Source organism: Halichoeres trimaculatus, unplaced genomic scaffold, assembly GCF_033239565.1.
Source record: "Halichoeres trimaculatus isolate MK-OKI-2021-1 unplaced genomic scaffold, fHalTri1.1 fHalTri1_scaffold_19, whole genome shotgun sequence".
Taxonomy (NCBI): domain Eukaryota; kingdom Metazoa; phylum Chordata; class Actinopteri; order Labriformes; family Labridae; genus Halichoeres; species Halichoeres trimaculatus.
In genome coordinates, this window is record NW_027437197.1 from 27,958,292 (window position 1) to 27,979,765 (window position 21,474).

General features: G+C 47.2%; 1 protein-coding gene across 2 annotated transcripts in view; it reads right to left on the reverse strand.

Moving 5' to 3' along the window:
- kalrna (kalirin RhoGEF kinase a) overlaps positions 1 to 21,474 on the reverse strand; it is a 164,259-nt gene that overhangs the window by 142,434 nt on the left and 351 nt on the right. The gene's annotated exons all lie outside the window — the stretch shown is intronic.

The following is a 21,474-nucleotide window of genomic DNA, read 5'->3' on the forward strand; positions in this document are numbered from 1 at the left end:
AGCAGGTCTGGATGAAGGAGCAAGAGTCAGTTTATCCAGACAATGAAACTAAGATGCTCCTCTGGTCAAATGGGTTCATTAGCGTGACCTCTCACTCACTTGTGTCAGCTGGAGCTCTGCTAACAAACAGACAGAGCTCATGAGAAAGCCCCTCACATGGAGTAAAAGTGTGTATAAGAGCACAGAGGAACACGCCGTCAGCACAGAGTCCATGTCCAGCAGCTCCAGAGCACAGCTTTACATTCAGTCAGGAAGGTTCCAGAGCTAGCTATGGTAGCAGACAGCTCAGCTTTTTCACAGAAACATCATTCCTCACATACAACCAGAAATATCTGCTACACACACTCACACACAGCTGAGACTCACACACACATATGTACATGAGGAGGCAGGGGTCAGAGGTCAGCAGGAAGCAGAGGTTTCCTCTTGAAGGACACAGAGCGTTAGAGCCTGAGGTTCAAACACGTGTTGGAGCTATCAGATGAAACTCTCACTCCGAGGATCAGCTTTCAGTCTCCAGACAGCAGCTGTCTGAGCACAGGAAGAGCTGGGCCAGGCGCTCACACACGGAATGTGTGTGTGTGTGAGAGTCTGTGTGAGTGTGTGAAGGGCCTGGTGACAGAGGAGTACTTCACGGCACCACATTTACTGTAAGGATGGACCAATCTGTAATCTCTGGGGTGTTTGATGAGGCAGACCAAGGAGCAGGGAGCATTAAAGTCTAAAAACTGTGAGGAGGGACCAAAGAGCTGCTTGGACAGCTCCAGACCCCCCCAGGTCCTCAGAGGGGCCGGGTGTCACCCAGCGTGTCTGATAAACTCTGATTATTTGAACTGAGTGTGATCACCTCTCCACGCACAGACACAAACAGAGCGAGTGTGTCAGCACGCACCACAGAGAAGAGCAGCTTGGCAAACAGGCCGGTCCTACCTGCCAGCAGGCAGCGTGAACACATGCTGCCCCTTTCTGTCCAAACCCTCCCCCGAGTCAGCCTGTGCCTTTACCCTCGGAAGATGCTGGAGGAGCATCAAAAAAGGCACAGGGAGGAAAAAAAATCCTCCAAAGCAGGAGATGAAGAGAGAAACAGTCAGGGTTAATGTTTCCTCCTGTTCTCTCTGCTCTATTATTAGAGCTCAGGAAGAGTGGCTCTGTTCACCCATCACAGCCACACACACACACACACACATATCTGAGTCTAAGTGTGTGTGAGGCTCTGTGTGTTTGAAGCCTCTCTGGAGCTCAGTGAGCTCTAATTAGTGTTTACTTCAAAGACTGAGAGATGAAAAAGAGAAAAGGAGGAGGAATCAGAGCCAAACATCACAGGAAGATTACAACAATCAGAACGATCTGAATCAAAACGACATAAAGAAAAGGTGAAAACAGGAGAGAGAGAGAGAGAGAGAGAGAGAGAGAGACAAAGAGATGGAAAGAGAGAGAGAAAGAGAGGGAGAGGTCTCCTGAATCTGTCTCAGCTGCTTCATTCATTCTGTCTGCATGGAAACTATGAGCAGAACTCTGAGAATGAATGAAACACACACACACACTGAACACACACGCACACATTGAACACACACACACTAAACACACACACACTCTGAACACACACACACACTGAACACACACATACACTGAACACACACACACACTGAACACACACACACTGAACACACACACACACTGAACACACACATACCCTGAACACACACACACACTGAACACACAAACACTGAACACACACACACACACACTGAACACACACATACACTGAACACACACACACACTGAACACACACATACACTGAACACACACACACTGAACACACACACTGAACACACACACACTAAACACACACACACACTGAACACACACACACTGAACATACACACTGAACACACACACACTGAACACACACACACTGAACACACACACTAAACACACACACACACTGAACACACACACACACACACACTCTGAACACACACACAATGAACACACACACACACTGAACACACACACACTGAACACACACACACACTGAACAGACACACACACTGAACACACACACACACACCTAACACACACACAATGAACACACACACTGAACACACACGCACACTGTACACACACACACACACTGAACACACACACGCACACTGAACACACACACACACACACTGAACACACACATGCACACAAAAACACACACTCACATACATACACATGTACAGAGACAAACACACATACACATATACACACATGTATACACACAAACAAACATGCACACACATGCACACACACAAACACACCTTAGAAGCACCTATGCCTTACACTCTTGTGCAGTCTATCATTTACACATGCCCAGAGTCTGAACTGACTTGGGAAAAAGAGCTTTTTCTTATCAGCCCAAACAGCCTGGAACACAATACAGACTGAACTGAAAATGGCTGAACTGGTGTCACTCAAAGGTTTTTGTTCCATCCTGCTCACCAGACAGCCAGAATCCTATGAACAATGTCTGTGTTTTTGATTGTAGCTGTCCTGGAAAAATTACTGCTTACCCATTACCAATTTGTTGTATCTGGATGTGATTTATGGCCTCAACATATTTTATTTTATTTTTTCATTTTTTAATGTTATCTGGCGTGTGCTGCTGACCTCTTGGCCAGGTCGCAATTGTAAATGAGATTCCGATCTCAATGGGATTTATCTGGTATAATAAAGGTTAAATATAAAAAGAAAAAAAAACACACATGAATACACAGACATACAAAACACACACACGCACACACACACACTCAAGACATATATACACAAACACACAAACAACCAAACACACACACACACACACACACACACACACACACACACACACACATATATATATACATATATATATATTAGGGCTGGGCAACGATTAAAACTTTTAATCGTAATTAATCGCATGATTTCCCTAATAAATCATAATTAATCGCATTGTGAAAGTGCCATAACATCTGTCATGCAAACACTAAATCAGTACTTGTTATACAGTAATAGTTAAATCACATATTTAGTGCAAATCAAATTTTCAAAATGTAAATACAAAATTAAAGCTTATTGCCACTGTCAGGGCATTAAAGTGATACTGCGGGATGGAACAAGTTGGGTCCTATCACAAGGTTTAGGGCAGAAATTACCCCTACAGCAGTGATTTTGTGCAGCAGAAGCCCAGAGCGCTCGCACCAAACACCCCCTCCCTGCTCCTCTGCCAGTTTCCTCGAAATCTGCACTCAGACGGGGCATATTTTACTTGATCAAAAACACAAATAAACCGACTCCCACCAAAAACTCTGATATCGGTCTGCATTCACGCTTTATTTAGAGAATATTCAGCGCGTTGCTTTCACACAAAAACACCGCTAAATAAGGCTCTAGTTCTCATCGTGTCTCTTCGTCCTGGTAGACTACCTGCGTTTGTTTATATCTGGCACGCCGCCCGCACGGACTGATACACTAAGCGGCGAGCGCCTTTAAAGGGCAACTCAGTTTTTTTGACACCTGGACCGTATTTATAGGTGTGTGCATGCTCATATACTCACTCAGACAAACATCGTGCAGCTCGGAGTCCTTCAGAAGTTATTTAGATCCAGCTGATTTTAGCCGCACTTAGCGGGGGCCACGGCAAGGGAGCTTCAGCGCGGGACATAATCTCTGCAAAATCGCTCATTTCGGCTATATTTTTCCATCCATCGCTATCCATCGTTATCACAAACACAGTCCTCTTCTGTTGCCATAGGCAAACACTGTCCACAAGCGCACCACCAGTTCGCATTGAGACGTGGACGTGCTCCTGTTGTTCTCGAGCCAGCTCTTTGTTTCTCTCCCTCTGCATCCTTCTTTCATGGAGCTCCTCGTCCGTGTACTCAGGCTCAAACCGGTAAGGACAACCGTCAAACTCGAAGTCGTAGTCTGAAGACGGTAGACGAGCTGACTTTATGAAAACACTGGCAATGGATGAAAAAATAAAGCCAAAATGACCCTCTCCTCCATGCTTGTTTTGGTTACTCATCGTGTTTTTCCGCCAATTTCACTTCCGGTCAGCGACAGACATTTACAAAATAAAAGCATGTGAGCAACATGCACTAACGTGCGATAAAATATTTAACGGCGTTAATAGATTGACGAGTTAACGCAAAATTAACGCGTTAATTTGCACAGCACTAATATATATATATATATATATATATACACACACACACACACACACACACCCACTCACAGACAGCACATGATTCAGGCCAAACCGCAGCCTGCTGACAGACAGACGGACGGACGGACGGAAGGACGGACAGGCAGGCAGGCAGACAGACAGACAGACAGAGACAGGCAGGCAGAGACAGAGTAAAAGACAGGCAGATGGACAGACAGACATACAGGCAGACAGACAGGCAGACAGACAGACAGACAGGCAGACAGACAGGCAGTAAGAGTGTCTTCCTGTCCGTCTGTCTGTTTCTGTTTCCGTCCGTCTGTCGGTCTGTCCATCTGAGAGTGTGTGTTTATGAGTCTGTATCAGCTGAATGATTCTGGCTGAAGTATCGGGCTCTGGTCTCCAATGTGGAGCCAGAAGTGTTTTCCCTGCAGCTCCTGGCGCGTCCACTAGAGGCTGGCTGCAGAGGCAGCAGGAACCACATACACACCAGGGGTGGGTTCATAAATTGAGAAATCACGATAAGTCCCTACCCTGAAATTACTCAGTGTCCATTCCACCAGTGGGGCCCCTGTGCATTAGGGCTGCACGATTATCGCAATCGCAATCGCAATCGCAATGTCAGCACATGCAATTCAGATTTTTCTCCATGATAACCAAGCAAGTCTGTAGACTCATCATGACACAACTTTTTTTATTAAATCGCGAGCACAATCGCAATCGCAATATTGTCCACCTAATCGCAAATCGCACCTTTTCCCCAAATCGTGCAGCTCTACTGTGCATGTAATAGTTGTTGTGTGGACAGAGGCTGCACTCCAAGAGAAAACAAAATGGCAACCAGAGCAAGCAGCAGCAGTGTAAGGCAGCGCAGACGACTTTGGAGTGTGTCTGGGTTGTTCCGCTGCTCAAACTGTGAGGACACAAACCACACGAGTGCATGTGGACATGGAAAGAGAGATTCAAACACTGTCAACAGAAACTATGATTATTTGTGTTTTTCTACTTCTTACTGGATCAAATTGATATCAAATCCAGTCACAGCTATGATTCCGACATGAATGGAATCATGAGGTTTTGAACAACACCACGCCCTAAAACACACCCACTCAAAGAGCTCATTTCTGTGGTTTCTCCTTCATCTGAGAGGAAGCTGTCCCTGAATTTCACTCAACCCCCACCCCACCCCGCAGACACACACGCAGGCCGTGCACGTGTGTGATACCTGCTAAAGTCTGGTTCATATTGGGGTAGTGTGACCACTGGCTGTACTCTCCAGCTGGGGATCGGCGCTGCAGGGGGGCAATCGTGCTTAAGCACGGCATGGTTTGGATGGCCAGCGTGACCGCACTCTAAGAAAGTCCTCAAGGCCCACACAAAGTGTCCAAACCCAGCATGCAGAGCACAGCTGAAACACTTCCCTCTTTCTCTACACATGATCCACAGGTCATTTCAGGTCCAGGTTCACTTAGCACAAGCTGATCTTGATTCCTGTCACCACAAAGCCGTCTTAGCCTCTGACCAGAGACAGACCCTCTGAGAAACACCAGAGAAACCTGCCACCTCAAAATCCAAGTCCTGAACCTCCCCAAAACTCACCTGGTCTCTACACACAAAGAACAAAAATTCTTACACTGATATCTGGTATGACCATTATTACTGTCAGATGGTACAGAGAGCTTACCTGAGATGAGCTGTAAAAAAATATATAATTATCATTATATCTTATTCAATATGAATCCAGTGCCCAATAAAAAACTATTTTATGAAAATATTGTATATAATTGTTGACTGTTGTGCGTTGACAACAATGACAGTTTCTTCATGCCAATGAAGCTTTCTTGAATCTTTAATCTTAACTCAGACAGAGAGAGTAGATCTCACTAGACCAGACAACCTAGTTCCCCTTCACACTGAGCAGACACAGGTGCAGGTTGACCCTCTAAACCAGCAGCCAGGTGCTTGAGGTTGGGATGTTTGCAGACAGAAGTTATGAACCCTTTAACTGGTTTAAAAACAGATGTTCCTTTCCGTCTGGTCTTGTCTTCAGATCAGTTTTCAAAAAAGAACAGATTTCCTGGGTTGGTGCAGACTCTTTCTTCAAATGTTTCCATGTTGTGAACATGAAATCTTCTGTCCGGTGTTTCAAGATCACTCTGATTATTGCTGACATAAATACGGTGATAGATCAGATGGTGCTCCTGTTTTAGTCTCAAAAATCTGGATCCATCAGTGAGATAGTGTGCCTTTAATAAGATGGTAACAGATCCTCGTCCCTTGAATCATTCAAAGGATTCAATGAGGTTTCAGAAAGACTGCAGGAAACTGAATGGACTGTAATATCCTCAAACACACTGAACGAGTCATTGATTCAGACAGTGGGTGGGTCATTGGTTCACACGCTGAAAGAGTCATTAGGTATCTCAAAGCAATAACTGCATCAATTCCTCGCGTCTCTCCCATGTATCTCTGGTGGGAGGGACTAAGACACAGGTGAACAACGCAAGTGAAGAGGGGAAGGATGGAACTGTGCAGCCTTGAGACACACCCTTTGGTTCAAACACTGAACTGACAACCTCCTACTTTCTCATTTTTTCTCCATCATCTGATCAATCCACTGAGATCTGTTCAGCAGTAAAAGATGATGAACATCAGATCAACCTGTGAGATATTCAAAGAGAGCGAGAGACACAGGATCAATGATAGAAGAGAGAGAAAGAGGCTTAATACCAGGTCTGAGGGAAGCTCTCTCAGGATGCTTATCTGCTCTCTGATAGAGCAGCTGCCCACAGGGAGCCATCACACACATCCTAATACACACACCTCACACACACCTGACACAGAGCAGTGAGTAATTACTTCAGGTCAAGCAAGCTGTATTCTCCAAGGAAGCTGTTGAGTGTGTGTGTGTGTGTGTGTGTGTGTGTGTGTGTGTGTGTGTGTGTGTGTGTGTGGGGCACAGAAAGTTGTCCTATAGCTGTGGCCCTGTTTACCTGACAACACTCAAAGCGCTATAACACAGTGAAAACCAGGGGTAAAAATCTGCGTTCACACGGAAACGCTGAGTAAGCATGCCAGACCTGTAGTTGGCGCTATCACTCTCTTGCACAGAAGCAGCTTTTGGTAGATCTCATCTGAAGTAGAGTTGGGCCGATCATCTGTGTTGGTGAATGCTGAGAGCAGAAGTGGAGCAACAGATGCTCACTTTGTTAAAGACAGTCATAGATTCAGCAGATTGAGCAGCACAAGCACAACATGGTAGGTCACCGCGATCATAACATCGGTACTGTTGGTGACCACGGCTTACTGGTGACCACGGCTTACTGTTGACAACGACGTAAACAATGTCAACAGAATTTCAGGAAAATTCCACTCTGGAGGCTGTTTTCATTTGTTTCCGTTTTAGGTCAGCTGAAACGCAGTTTCCATGCAAACACGAGGCTGAAATGCAACAATACTTTGGCGTTTTGCCCTAAAACCTTTGTTGTGCAAAAAGCCCCTGTGATTGGATGAATTGTATAAAAAAAAAACACAAGTATTTATGTGAAGCAGGTAGATAATGATTGAACTTATTGTCATACTGAGGTATTACTAAAATATAATAATTCCACTCTGATGTGTTTTACAGTGTTTGAATGAAACCTGTGCTGATGCTAAGTGTTAATCTGCAGAGTCTGGGCCTGGGCCTACCTATCGATTGTATCGATTAATTTAAATTTTTCTTTGTGGACAATCTAAAAAATGAAAAATTTGTATTTTTTCTCCCCCGCTATTGCTCACCTTTTATACCGCAGCAAGCGCTGACTCAGCATGTTTGCAGCGTGATTTAATAGTTCACTAACAAAACAACAGAAACCAAAATGTCACAAAATGTTCTTGTGCGTCTTTGACACCCAGCACCTTGACGGAGACGTGTTCCTATGGTCTGTATCAACAGCCCTAAGAGGTTGATATAAACTAGACCTCTCGTCAGTAAACGCTCAAATCCCTTTCCTCCAATCCTCTGTTTTCTGTCAGTCACCTTTCAGGAGTTTAGATCTTTGACTGAAACATTTACGAAGCTGGGACCCTTTCAGATTCACCTGCAGATAATTGATGATGTGATATCCTTATAAATGTGACACGCGTAAAACCTGCTGCTCTTCAAAGATAATACTCTGATCATTTTGAAAATTAGATAGTGGAGAAATTTACATCAGTTTTTCTCAGAACATCCCCACTCTATTGAAGACAATCCCCTCTTACGGTGATATGGATGGATCATGATTTGTGAAAACAGACTGCAGGGAGGGAGACGGGACGACAATGGGCGATCGAACAGAGCGGTGCACTGCTCAGACAGACATGAAACTCCCTCTTACTCCCCCTGTTCCACCAACTGAACCCACCGTTCAGCATAAAACCATCCGCTGACGAGCAGAGCAACTTAATGAACCAGCATCAAGGTACACTCTGACAAGCAGGGGCGGACCAGACTTTTTAGACTGGGGTGCCCCAACCAGGGCTCTGACTTATGCAGGGAGGCATGAATTTTGTGAGCCCACACTAGAATAAATAGCATTTATTTTAACTTATTTGTATGTATTTAAATTACAGGATGAAAAGGCTACAGCCTCAAAAAAATAAAAGTAGACAGAAACAAAGTGTTTTTTTTAAATTATTTAAAAGTAGAATATAACTGAATAGTGCTGTAGTGCACTGAAACAGTACTGTACACGCTTTTCCTAGCAGTATTTTTAAATTCAAAATATACAAAATGGTGCAGTTTTCAACATGAATGTAAATAAGTCTGCCTCCTTTAAAACTACAAAGTGAAGTTATTGAAACAGAAGAAAAGCTGAAACTTCAATTTCAAGAGTCAAATAGAGGTTACTTCAATTAAGTTTTTGATAGAATTAAAACAAGACTGTTTTTGAGCCGATGATGCTCTCACTCTGCAGCTATGACTCTGATTATTGTGTGACTCTGATACAGCTGTGACTTTTCTGCTGTGACCCTAATGATGATGTGACTTTAATGATGCTCTAACTTTAATGTTGTGACTCTAATGATGTTGTAACTGTGATGCAGCTGTGACTCCGATGATGCCGTGGCTCTGTTAGCTGTGACTCTACTGCTGAAGTGACTTGAATGATGCTGTGAATTTGATGCTGTGGCTTATGCTGTAACTATGATATGGTTGTGACTGTGTAACTGATGCCGTGACTATAATGACGATGTGACTTTAATGATGTGACACTGCGTAGACTCTGTTGCTTAGACTCCCTTCAAGCTGTGACTCTGATAAAGCTGTGATTTGATTGCTGTGAAACTGATGACACTATGACTCTGATGCTGTGACTCTGTTGCTGTGACCTTGATGATGCTGTAACTCTAAAACAGACTGACTAAAACTGACTCTAATTATGCAATTACTACGTTGCTATAACTCTGATGCTGTGACTCTGACACAGCTGAGACTATGTTGCTGTGACTCTGATCCTCTGACTCTGATGCTCTGACTCCGATGCTGTAACTGTTGCTGTGACCCTTATGATGCAATCACTCTGTTGCTATAACTCTGATGCTCTGACTCTGAAACAGCTGAGAGTCTGTTGCCGTGATTCTGAAACAGCTGAGACTCTGTTGCTGTGATTCTGAAACAGCTGAGACTCTGTTGCTGTGATTCTGAAACAGCTAAGACTCTGTTGCTGTGACTCTGATGCTGTCACTGTTGCTGGGACTCTGAAGACGCAATCACTCTGTTGCTATAACTCTTATGCTGTGACTCTGAAACAGCTGAGACTGTTGCTGTGACTCTGATGATATTACTCTGAATAAGATATCAATGGTGTTTTTACTGGCACTATGCTGTGCCTCCAATATAGCTGTGTCTCTGATGTTGTGACTTTGCTGCTGTAACTGTGATGATACTGTTACTATTATGCTGTGACTCTTTATCTCTCTAATGCTGTGACTCTGAGGCTGTGACAATTTACAGCTGTGATTTTGATGCTTTGACTTTGATGCTGTGACTAATGCTGTGACTAATGCTGTGACTGATACTGAGGCCCTATTGCTGTGACTTTTTTGCACTTTTTTGGACTCTGATGCTTTGACTCTGATGCTTTGACTCTGATGCTTTGACTCTCATGATGCTGTGACTATTTAACAGCTGTTACTCTGCTGCTGTGACTCTGATAATCATATGACTTATTTTCTTTGACTTTTATTCAGGATAGTGACAGAACTAGGTCAGTGTACCTCTTATGCCACGGCCACACCAAACTTGAATTTGTGAATCTAAACGCGCGTCACGCCTGTAACGTGCTGGGTGAACGCCCGAGTCTTGACGCTGGACTATTTTGACAAGATGAGGGGCGAACACACGTCACTGCGCATGTGGAGTAGAGAGCCCGCTCACTTAAAGACGGAAAGCCCAAAAGAGCATCTGAAAAACAATGAGCTGTGGTTTTAAAACCATGACAAGAGAGAGTGCGTGAAAGCCTTGGAGATCACAATCAATGCCTGCTGCCGCTCCCTGGTAATCCACCTCCACAGGCCCTGCCAGGCTGTTCCCTGCGACCTCATCCCCAAACCCCCGACCCACGCTCTCGGAAGTCTCCCTGAGGATAATGAAGGGGTCGAGAAAAGAGAAGACTGCAGAGAACCTTCATCTTTTTCCTGGCTCTGCCCATGCCCTGCTCTTTCCTCCTCTCTATCACACCCGTGCAGGCAAATCCAGCTGGAAACAAATATTTACAGAACTTACCTTCAAAACCTGTCTCTTCAGTGACTTTTACCCAAGCCAGCTCTTTTTTTTTCCAGTCTCTGTAGAGTACACACAGATTATTCTCTACTCCATCTTCCTACGGGGTTGGAGTCAGAGCAGGTCATCAAATCAGTGACGTTGTGGGGGAATGTCATCGCTGATTGGCTGCCGTGGCACAGCCTCACGCAAATTTGCGTCGAAAGTTCAATATTTTCAACTCGAGCGTAGAGGCGTCTGACACCGTAACGCGCCAATGCCCCAAACACGCCAACGCCCCAAAGGCGCCGCTCAAACGTGTCCAACGCGCCATCCGGGGTGAATCGGCATCCAAACGCGTCTTTGCATTGACTTTGTATGTAATCTCGACGCAAATTCACTTTCGGTGTGGCCGTACCATTGGAGTGGTCTGTCTGACTGCTAGAGTGACTACTGATGCCACATAACAGCTATGAAACTGAAACACAACTGAAATATGTGAGTGAAATGGTTGTTGTGAGACTCAAAAACAGATTTAGGTTCTTCTCTTTTAATCAAACCTTCCCTGAAGTCTGCAGCAGTGAAGCACATCAGCCAGTAATTGCCTGTAGGCTCTCAGGGTAATGTCTGACTGTAATGTTTGGCCTATATATCTTCAGACTATGATATGAAGCAGCTTCCTGCTCTGAGCTGAGGGTGTGAAGGAGCAGCTCACCATCTTTAGGCCTTTGTTTTATTCTGTTTAACGTCTGAAACAGCTTCTGCTCCTCTGTCAATCAGGTTAAAAGCTTACCACTCACGCATTCACACACACACACACACACACACACACACACACACACACACACACACACACACACATACACACACACACACACACACACACACACACACACACACACACACACACACACACACACACACACACACACACACACACATACACACACACAAAGACAAAGGCAAACACCTGCCCTCAGAGAGTTAATAATATTAAAGTCTATTAGCTGCACTGCTAATCAGCTGCTAACACACACACTCACACACACACGTCCGTCAAACATCTCCATGATCGATACAGGAAAAAAATAATGCTCCTTACACACACACACACACACACACACACACACACACACACACACACACACACACACACACACACACACATCATATGGCTGCAGCTGTCCACAGACCAGAAAGTATTTAAGGAGGAGGAGACAAGAGCAGGAGGAGAGAAGAGGAGGAAGAGAGGAAATCCTTTCTTTGTATTTATCTTTTTAACCCCTCCTCCCTCTTCGTTTGTCCCCTGGTGGGTAATAAGGGCTAATCCACTTTAGCAGCCTCTCTTTCTGTTCCTGTCAAACCCCCCCCCCCCCCACACACACACACACACACACACACACACACATTTACACGCACTCATTCTCTACACGCATCTGCTGCTCTGTTTGTGTGTGTGTGTGTGTGTGTGTATGTGTGTGTGTGTGTGTGTGTGTGTGTGTGTGTGTGTGTGTGTGTGTGTGTGTGTGTGTGTGTGTGTGAGACAAAGGGAGAGAGTGGGGGAGGAAGGGAATCCCTGCCTTTCTCTCTCTCCAGAAAAGCATCCTCTTGTTACACACACACAAACACACACACACACACACACACACACACACACACACACACACACACACACACACACACACACACACACACACACACACACTCTCCTTAATAATAGATGTGTGGCTCCTTCCTCTGAGTTTCCTCACCATGACTCAGGACAGAGGCCTGCTTTAAAGAGACAGTACTCTCCTCCTGGTACTCCTGATCCTCAGCACGCTCTGCAGCGCGCTCCACAGCGTCTCAGACAAAGACTGAAGAGGTGAAATGATGTCAGAGGGTCTGATGTCAGAAAAAAGCTCAGCTTCTCATCCACATGCTTTGGATCATGAAAACAAATGTGTTTAGGCGTATTCAACACCATTTTCAGACCTGCTGCACAGGAAACACCCGGCGTGTGTGAGCTTTGAAGAAGAAAGAAGCTTCATCAGCTCTGTCCCTGGAAATAACCCTTCACACACACATTAACATTTCATCTGCATGCAGAGTTCTCTGAATATAAAGCTGTGACCCCGACATTAGAGTCTGCCTGTGGCACAGAGAAATATACCCAACAGAACAAGCACCATGAGCTGTTTCTGGGTCTTATCTGAGTTATTGCAGCCAGACACCAGGGATGAATGAACCTGGTTATTTATCTGTGATGTATTCCCTTGTAATACTTTCCAGGTTTTTTAATCTGTGTGTTTCTTTGGACAGCAGACTACTCAGAGCCTCCGTGGACTCTCTAGCTGCATTAACACTTAACGGACAGATCCTACAAGTGGGGGGATTATCTCCACACCTGGGATCCCCGTGCAGTGACCTGCATGTACAACTCACTATAGCCGCGTTTCTATCAAGCAGTCCAGGTCGGTTCGAGTTGGCTTGGCACGGTTTGGTACAGTTAAGCCTGATCCCGTTTGTGCTTCCACAGCAAACTGTGCCCTCTCATGGTAGGCGGCGTGTAAGCTGGATGCCGAAAGCTGCAGCTGTTAAACAATTGTGTGACGCTGTAGCAGCACGGCACAGTTTACTCCGCTAATAAATCCAACAAAGAAGAAAACGCGACACAGTAAACAAAGAGCACAGATGGAAGACATGCAGCATTTCGTCCTCTCTGTGATTGTCATGTAGCTCTTTGATACAAAGAACAGTCAAGCTTTGTTTCAGAGAAGTCTGTGTGCCAACAGGAGAAATGCAGCCACTGTCGGGGTAAGTGACGATTCTTTTGACCAATCAATGGTCTGCAGTGTGTTGCTCCACCTTCAGAGAGCGGATCGGTTCAGTCTGGCACCCATACGGAAGGGTCCCAAAAAAGTAAGCCGGCTCGTCTTGCTTATTTGGGGATCTGTCCCGGGATAAGTCAGTGGAAACTCCACAAAATGCACGCAGTACCGAGACGAACTGAACCAGTCTGCTTGGTGGAAACGGGACTTATTTTCACCCAGAGCTATCAGGTAACGAGAGGAGGGCTGATCAGCCTTTGCCGCTAAGAGTCTGATAAAATCATCTCTGCACAAGTTTGAACTGGAGTCACTAGGCCTGGAGTCCTGAAAAGAGTTTAACCAGAGGTTCAGTGTCTCTGAGTGATAAATGCTGGATCTCTGCTCATCATTTAGAGATATGAGCTGGAACATGAGCAGAAAAGGTTTCACCTCTGCACAGAGACACAGCTTCAGCTGGTTCTATATCAGCAAAGTACCATCACGAGACGGAGGTATGAAACTGCTTCAGGAAGGAAATCAGCCCCGAGAAGGATGGCTCTGATGGGATCCTGGAGGACTTCCAAACCAGACACATGGTCAAATCACAAACAAGAAAAGCTCCAACACACACAGATCTGACAGAGAAGTGGGGTCAGTGCATGTTTAGGACTTCAAGTCTTTGATGCTGGACACACAGCGGCGCCCATCAAGAGCAGACAGTGTTCGCTGACTGGACTGTGGTGAGTTCAGACGGTTAATACATGTTCTCTGCAGCACATGATCACAGCGTATCAAAGGCGGCGCTGCACACATTGCTGGATTAGTGCGAGCAGTTTTAATGACAGTGTAATCTCATTAAGTTTTATTTAAACAGCAGCTTTAATCCCTCTGAACAAACACAGAGAGAGCTTTACCAGACCAGGGGCCATCCACACGTCAGCCCATAGACAGTCTGACAAAGTGACGCCAAAACCAACGCAGGACACATGGCTGCCCCCATTCTGCACTGTACCCAAGTCTGAATCAGACACACACACACACACACACACACACACACACACACACACACACACACACACACACACACACACACACACACACACTCTCTTCAGACTTTTCTCTGCAGACAAGCTGAAGCTGAACATCCTCCTCAGACTGAAGTGGATTTTGATGAAGGGGTGAAATGAGGTCCAGTCTGGGTGAAATCAGATCCTCCTGGGAGGTGAAACCAGATCTCACTGTGCAGACTTTACCCAGAATACTTTCATTTCATTAAAGACGCTGCGTCATGTGGATGGTCCTCACACTGACCTGATGGGGAAGAGGAGGATCAGATCACAGTTTCTTCATCACGTCCTCAGACTCATTCTATCCTCCATCACTGACCAGCTCTCAGAAACGCTGACTCATTTCTCAGACACAGCCCGCTCTGGGATCAGATGGCGTTATGAAAATATGAATCTTACAGAGAACGATGTGTTAGAGGGGAGAAAGAGGAGAGGAAGAGGAGTGCAGAGATTGAAACATGAGGAAGAGCATCACGGGAATTGTCAGAGGAGTTACATGTCCCTGCAGTCAGACAAATGTCTTCCTCAGAGCCTTTGAAATGTCCTTTCTCAAAGACCGTGCGTCTGATGGTTTCTGTCTGTTAGAAACTTTCTCACAAAGCCGCCATCTTTACAACGTGTCTGCAGGGTTACAGAGGTTAGCCAGGCTTTCAGCAGAGAAAACTGACCTTTATGATCTGTTCATGCTCTCAGCAAGCGCTCCCTGCAACCCTCACCACTGCACCCTCACTGCAACCCCCTCACTGCTGCAGCCTCACCGCTGCAGCCTCACTGCTACACCCTCACTGCTACACCCTCACTGCTGCACCCTCACTGCTGCACCCTTAGTGCTGTACCCTCACTGCTGCACCCTTAATGCTTCGCCCTCACCGTTGCAGCCTCACTGCTGTGTGACAGGAAGAGAGACAGGAAGAGGGACAGGAAGAGAGACAGGAAGAGAGACAGGAAGAGAGACAGGAAAAGGGAAAGGAAGAGAGACAGGAAGAGGGACAGGAAGAGGGACAGGAAGAGAGACAGGAAGAGGGACAGGAAGAGAGACAGGAAGAGAGACAGGAAGAGAGACAGGAAGGATGAGAGAGAATTTCTTTAATGACAAAAAAAGGACCCGTTTCAGCCTCAGTCTCCCAGCATGCCTCTGTGCAGATCATACCTACAGCTGAATGGCTTGTGTAGGGGGACTTTGTACAGACAGCCGTGTCAGTCTCCTGTTACACACTCACACACACTCACACACACACACTCTTCATGTGTGTTGGTATGCAAGCACGTTTGTCACTTCCTGTGTCTGTCTGATGATTAAACAGCTGATCAGCGTTACACTGAACCTCTGTGCCCCCTGCACCTTCCTGTGGGTGTGTGAGGAATTTCACACACTCTGACTGACAAGGCTGATCCTGCAGGAGAGCTACACACTCTGTCTACAATAAGGTTAAAGTCATCTCCAGCATCTTTACCTCCAACATCTCACTCCTTCTTTTCTGTACCTGCACATTAGAGAGGGTCAACCAGCTGATGAGTGCTGTACGTCAAACACTGATCAGTCCATGGATCAGTGCTTCACACACTTTCTTGTTTCTCCCACAGTGGGGACAAGAAGCCAGTCTGAGCTCTCACTGTAGGCTGACTGAGCTCTCTGTCACAGGCGCTCCTCATATTTCATCAAAGTTTAATCCTCAGACTGGAAATCTCACTGTATGTGTTGCATCACAGCGAGCAGGGGCTCCTAATAGGAGCTGCAGGCGAGCTGCAGCGTGCTGTGAGCGGGGTGATGTAAGAAGAGAGCTGATCAGGTTTCAGTCTGCAGACGCCTCTAGCTCCTCTCTAAGCTCCTCTACCCTCTGTTTCCAACACCTCCGAGTCCTTTCTGCACACATACATCAGTCAGGGCCTCAGGATGAAGACTCGTCCTCTGTTCAGACCTCTGTGAGCTCACTACGTCTGATAATCAGGTTATCAGCCCAGCGAAGGATGGATTCATCAATCACATAATCTGCAGCTGAGGCCGTGACTGATGAACAGACACAGAGTGAAATGTGTCTCTGAGCTCTGATCACTGGATGAGAAACTTTCAGAGGAGTCATCCTGCTGGAAGGAGGAGGAGGAGGAAGAGGAGGAGTCAGCACAGGCTTACATGTGCTCCTCATGTCATTAGTGAGTCTGACAGCACTGAACACACTGAAGTCAGCTGCTCTCCACGTTACTGCAGCAGCTTCAAGAGCAGCAGGAGCAGAGAGAGCAGGGGGAGCAGGGGAGCAGGGGGAGCAGGGGGAGCAGAGAGAGCAGGGGGAGCAGGGGAGCAGCAGGAGCAGAGAGAGCAGGGGGAGCAGGGGAGCAGGGGGAGCAGGGGGAGGGAGCAGGGGGAGCAGGGGGAGCAGAGAGAGCAGGGGGAGCAGGGGGGGCAAGAGACTTCAAAAACCTATGAGGTTCATTTTATGAGAAAACGTCAGGTTTAGGGATGAGCTGACCATCAGCTTAGACAAACATAAGAGTGTGTCAGCTGATACAGCTGATAGGTGAGGAGGAGGAGGAGGAATGGAGCTGTGTTCATTTCCTTTGAGCCACAGAGATTCTCAGATTATACAGAGACAGAGAGAGGTACGGAGACAGAGAGGGGTACGGAGACAGAGAGGGGTACGGAGACAGAGAGGGGTACGGAGACAGAGAGAGGTGTGTTTTAATGATGCTGTAGCCTCTGTGTCTTATTACAGGCTGAAATCATCACGCTGGTCTGTGTGTGAATCAGCTCTGCCCAGAGGGAGGACTCCAAAGAAACCTGCTCCCTTCAAAGCAGACGAAGGGGCTGCAGGTGAAACCGTTCAGAGCAGAGCTTCAGGAAGGTTCATCTTTTCAGTTAGAGTTTTTATTTCCTGGAGCAGAGACCAGACACTTTACAGAGAGCTGAGAGGTAAAGAGGCTGCAAGGATGGTGAAACACAGGGAGGATGTGTGTGAAATGGTCCAGCATCAGGCCCTGGATCCTGAACACAGCTTGGAAAGGAAAGAACTTCAGGTCTTCACAGAGAAATAGTCTTCAGACTGCAAGACAAAGCTTCACTGACTGACCCCTGTCATAGAAAGCTCTGTTCATTTAGAGCTCGATAAAAACACCTGTGAGCTCACACACCTTTAGCTGTTGGTCTGCAAGAATCTGCTGAGCCTATATGGTCCCTGATGTACAGGTCAGATTTCAGGAACTCCACAGAGGTCTTAGAACATATGAACAGGATCTGACACAGAAAGGTGAGTCTTTGCTCCAGGTGACACAGAGAGGTCATTGACAGTCCTCTGCCTGCGTCTAACACAGTCTGACTGAAGCTTCCAGGCTTTGATTTTAACAGCGTAACACTCCATCACACCATGATCTGAGCACACGTGCATCGTGTTCTTCACCCCCAGCTCCACATAGACCTGCACAGCAAAAAGCCAATCAGAGGAGAGAGAAGAATCTGGAGCGTCTGCAGCCAGAGGCGGAGTTTCCTCCAAAGGAAGCGTCTCATCAGCGTGCAGATCTGATCCTCAGAGCGAGGGCGTGGACCATGCCATGCAGAGCAGCATGTGGATGCTAGCTGACACTAACTGACGCTAACTGATGCTAACTGATGCTAACTGATGCTAATTGGCTGGAATCGTGTTGTGAGTGTAAGTCTCACCTCAGGCTGGTCTACTGACGCTCACAGAGCCGTGCTGTGTGCAGACATCAAGCTCTGTTACATGAAGGAACACAGACTCCTTCACCCTGACATCGTGCACATTCACAGAGTATGGTGGCTGGTAAAGGTCATGCTGCTAGATCTGAATCTACAGATGAGGAAACCACGGAGAGATGAGCTATCAGAGTGAAGAACACCACGTTTCTCTGGCAGAGGAGCATTCATCTGTTTCCTGCTTCATCACGTCTCTGGGAGGAAGAGTATGAACATCAGCTCTGATGAGCCTGTAACAGATGAACCAGTCACAGGAGACCTCTGGTTCCTGACGTGCCATAAGCAGCACTCAGAGGGAGCTCAATGCTCTAAGGCTGTTTCGTTCTTCATCACAGCACTCTGCCTCTCCTCCTCATCGCAGTGACTCACAGTCTGTCTTGCTCTCACTGTTGGTGCTGATGAGTCAACAAGGCGGATTCCACGTCTATCTGCTGGAGCTGCTCCAGCTGACAGAGGTGCTGTAGTAAAGACGAGGAGGAGGAGGTCACACAGAGGCAGACCTGTTACGTTACAAACTCAAAACAGAGAAGCTCAGAGAAGCTCAGAGCAGCTCACAGCATCTCAGAGCAGCTCAGAGGCACAGGGCAGCAGAGGGCGGCAGAGGGCAGCTCAGAACGGCACATGGCACAGGGCAGCTCAAAACAGGACAGGGCGGCTCAGGGTAGCTCTAAGAGGCTCAGAGTGGCACAGCATGGATCAGTGCCGCACAGGCCAGCATGGGGCAACTTCGAGCAGCACAGGGTGGCACAGGATGGCTCAGAGTAGCACAGAGCGGCAAAGAGCAACACAGGACAACTAAGAGCAGCAAAGAGCAGCACAAAGCGGCACAGGGCAGCTCAGAGCGGCACAGGGCAGCACAGTGTGGCTTAGAAAGGCACAAAGGAGCACAGGGCAACTCAGAGCGGCTTAAAGCAGGACAAGGCGGCACACAGCATCTCAGAGCATCTCAGGGAAGCTCAGAGTGGCTCAGGGTGGCACGGGGTAGCTCAGAGCGGCTCAAAGCAGCACAGGGCAACTCAGAGTGGCTCAGGGTAGCACAGGGTGGCTTAGAGGGGCACAAAGCGGCACAGGGCGGCTCTGAGTGGCACAGGGTAGCACAGGGCAGCACAGGGTGGCACAGGGCAGCACAGGGTGGCACAGGGCAGCACAGGGTGGCACAGGGCAGCACAGGGTAGCACAGGGCAGCACAGGGTGGCACAGGGCAACACAGGGCAGCACAGGGTGGCACAGGGCAGCACAGGGTGGCACAGGGCAGCTCAAAGCAGGACAGGGCGGCTCAGGGTGGCTCAGGGTGGCTCAAGACAGCTCAGAGTGGCACAGGGCAGCTCATATCAGCACAGGGCAGCACAGTGTGGCTTAGAGCAGCACAGGGTGGTGCAGGGTAGCAGAGCTAAGAGCAGCTCAGAACGGCACAGGATTGCTTATAGCAGCACAGGGCAGCATGGGGCGGCTTAGAGCAGCACAGGGCGGCACAGTGCAGCTCAGGGGGGCTCGGAGAGTGCTGGTCTGTGTTTAGTTCATGAGCCATCAGATGAGCTCACACATTCACAGAGATCCTAACCTCTGGGACATCCTCAGACATAGCTGCATGTACAATGACAAACTAAAGGGACCCAAACCAGGACCTTTCCTAACAGCTCTCCAGTTAATCTCCATGGAAAGCTGAGAACAGATCAGGAATTCTTCAGGAAAGTTCTCTGAGAGCAGGCAACAGGCAGGCTGATGATGTTTGTTTCCTGACTGGACTGAACTCTTCACATGCAATGGGAGGAAAAACAACACCTGAGCTTAAAGACAGACTCAGACCAGGACACATGAAACGTCTACTTTCATGAAGCACTAACAGAAGTGTAAATCCATCGTCTGATGCTTCGTCCAACATCATGACGGAAACACCAGACTGAGAATGTTCAGGAGTGTCTCACAGACCATGTTAGAGATAGAGACCTTCTCCCTTTTTTTGTATCTGAGACACTCCTGAACCAGCTGTTTGACTCCACCACGTGTGGATCTGTCATCCCTTTGTGATCACTGTGACCTCCTCTCTGAAGGAAACGTTTGTACGAACATGTTCATCACCTGAAGAAGGACACACGTGCTGTGTGACCAGCTCATCCAAACAAGAACACGTTAGAGTCCAGACTCTGGTCCTAGGGTAGCAGGTGATCTCATGTGGTCTCTGACACGTCTGAGTATCTGTGAACACCTAATGATCCTGCTCCATCACAACCTGAGTTTAGAGACAAGGAGCAGCAGATCAATCAATGCAGATCACAGACACAGACACAGACACACACCACACTTAACACCAAAATCAGCTCATTATAGCGCACACACATGTAGCTACACACTGTCTGTCACCTACTGACCATTTCCCTTCAGTCAAGAAACAGAGAGGTGTCAGAGGCTTACACATCCGCGCGCGCACACACACACACACACACACACACACACACACACACACACACACACACTCTCTCTCTCTCTCTTTAGACTTTGCTCTGCAGACAGGTTGAATCTGAACATCCTCCTCAGACTGAAGTGGATTTTGATGAAGGGGTGAAATGAGGTCCGGTCTGGGTGAAATCAGATCCTTCTGGTCCTCCTCCTCTCTCTCTTTCTCTCTCTCTCTCTCTCTCTCTCACACACACACACACACACACACACACACACACACACACACACACACACACACACACACACACACACACACACACACACACTGCCCTGTGATTTTGTCTGGTCTTGGACAGGTCTGCTCAGAGCTGATGTCACTCCTCCATGATCCCTCTGCCTTTTGTAGAGAGCATCTCTTGCTCTCTCTCTCAAACGAGAGAGAGAGAGACAGACTGTGTTGTGTTGTGTTGTGTTGTGTTGTGTTGTGTTGTGTTGTGTTGTGTTGTGTTGTGTTGTGTTGTGTTGTGTTGTGTTGTGTTGTGTCCATGCTCAGGCTCTTTCAGCAGCTCTGCTCGTTTCTTCCTCTTTACTCTCAGCTCCT